At 40.4% G+C, this 2500-nt stretch overlaps 1 protein-coding gene across 1 annotated transcript in view; it reads left to right on the top strand.

Annotated features, from left to right (window-relative positions):
• The window catches only part of Impg1 (interphotoreceptor matrix proteoglycan 1), a 123549-nt gene that overhangs the window by 113706 nt on the left and 7343 nt on the right, over positions 1–2500 (top strand). The window lies entirely within an intron of this gene.

The following is a 2500-nucleotide window of genomic DNA, read 5'->3' as shown; positions in this document are numbered from 1 at the left end:
CACACGCACACACGCATACACACACACGCATGCATGCACATGCATGCACACGCACACACACACGCACACAATTAAGAACAACGTAAGTTCTACTAAATTTTCATTTGTCGAGAATCTTTTCTCTACCTTGTCTGTGGCTTTTCCTCCCCAGAATCAACCTGATTGACAGTCTTTGAAAGTTGCAGATGTGCTTGTATGTGTATATGAATAAGACCATCTTTTTACAATACCCAGAAAAATATTTTCTTGTTTAAGATTTTATTTTTATTTTAGTTATGTGTACGTACATATGTGTGTAAGGATGGGTTTGTACAATACCCTCAGAGGCCAGAAGACACCCAATTCCCTAGAGCCAAAATCTGAAGTAATATGAGCCCTGTAATGTAGTTCTGGGAATCAAACTGGCCTTCTGAAAGGGCAGTATTCACTCTTGAGCAGAGCCATCTCTCCAGCCCTGAGGAATAATGCTTTGACGATAATGCAATGGAAGGGAGCTGTGAGATTGCTTCTTAAATTAGTCTTGTATGTGTGGCCTCGTCTGCTGTGAGACTAGTTAACTGTGATGGCCAGCATCTGCCATATTAGCAAACATCCCAACAGCTCTGCCTTGGGGCTTGACTTCCCTGGATCTTGTCACACAGTCTACAAGGTGATAGAATTGAGAATCTGTTAGAGGACTAAGTGCAAACAGATATGCTCTTAGCAACCCCCAATATCTTCTTCATTCTCTAAGAGACCAAGACAGTTTAGAATGTCTCTAAGATACCCTCTATCTTCAAAATTCTGAGATGTAAATGTTTTATATGAATGAAATTTTTAAATGTATACTTTCTTAGGGTTTCCATTGCTGCAATGAAACATCATGACCAAAGCAAGTTGGGGAGGAGAGGATTTGTTTGGCTTCCACATCCACATCACTGTTCATCACTGAAGGAAGTCAGAACAGGAATTCACACAGGGCAGGCAGGAATCTAAAGGCAACGGGTGACGAAGAGATGGGGGAGGGGTGCTACGTACTGACTTGCTCCTCATGACTTGTTCAGCTTGCTTTTTTATAGACCCCAGGACCACCAGCTCAAGAATGGCACCACTGAGTTTGCCCACATTAATCCCTAATTAAAATGACCTACAGCTGGATCTCTTGGAGGCATTTTCTTAACTGAGGTTCCCTCCTCTCAGATGACTTCAGCTTCTGTCAAGTTGCCCTAAAACCACACAGCATAGATATCAGTCATTCTGAGTGCTGAACGTTTTGAAGGGCCACGTTGATATTTTTCGAATAAATGGATGTTATCTTAGTATGTAGAATGGTATATACTGCAAACAAAGCCTAAGCTTGGTGACTTAAAGTCCCTTTCTTTCTGTTTTACCCATCAGTTAGTGGTCAACTTAGGTTGTTCTCATTGTGAATAGTGCTTCAATAAATGTAGAAGTGCAGATGTCTCTGCAATGAGCTGATTTTATTTTCTTTGAGTAGTGTCTTAGTGAAGAGACACCATAACTAAGGCAAATCTTATAAAAAGAAAGCATTTAATTGAGGCCTTGCTTAAAGTTTCAGAGGGCTAGTCCAATCTCATCATGGCAGAGAATATGGCAACATGTAGGCAGACAGTGCTGGAGGAAGTCGCTGAAAGCTTCACGTTGTGATCCATAGGCAGCAGGCAGAAAGAGAGACACTCGGCCTGGTATGGGCTTTTTTGAAACTTCAAAACTCACTCTAGTGACATTTTTTCTCCAACAAGGCCACACCTCCCAATCCTTCTAATTCTTTCAAACATATCAACTCTGTAGTGACTAAGCATTCAAATCTATGAGCCTGTGGGGACCATTCTTATTCAAACCATCACAAGTTCATACTCAATAGTGGTATTGCTGGATACCACTATTGAGTGGTAGTTCTGTTTTTAATTGGAGGCTGCCAACATTCTGTTTTCCATAATGACTGCATAGCTTTGCATTCTCATCGATAGTCACATAGCACTCTCTATACTTATTTAGCCAGCACATCTCTTTTTTAATATAAAGCATATCAAATCCTGCTGAATCAGAGTTCTATTAAATGTTCCCACTAGGGAAATATTGGCCCAGAGGGTTTCGGAAATCATCATGATACTTAAATTCATACAAGTTCTAGTTCTGCATATTCTGAAACACATTTCTGATCATAGTCTTTCCTCTGTGGATTCTATTGCTTGAAACATGTAGATCCCTGTGGTTACTGAGGTGGCAGTGAGACAGTGGTATCTGGTTGTTGTTGTTGCTGTTGTTGGTGTCTTAAGTCTAGATATCTTAGTGTGGCATTCAGAAATGATGTTAGCCTTCTTCTCTGTCTCAACTCTGATCTTTTCCATTCACGTGCCTCTGTTCCTTGCTAGATGGATCTTTCCTGCTTTCTCTTTTTCCCTCTGCCTGTGTCCCTGCTGCTGTCCCTGATGAAACATGTAAGAGAAGCTAGTTTAATTTTTATAACATTTTATTTATATGTATATATATATATATA

This window comes from Mastomys coucha, unplaced genomic scaffold, assembly GCF_008632895.1.
Source record: "Mastomys coucha isolate ucsf_1 unplaced genomic scaffold, UCSF_Mcou_1 pScaffold23, whole genome shotgun sequence".
Lineage (NCBI taxonomy): Eukaryota > Metazoa > Chordata > Mammalia > Rodentia > Muridae > Mastomys > Mastomys coucha.
This window is presented reverse-complemented; position numbering and strand designations above follow the sequence as displayed.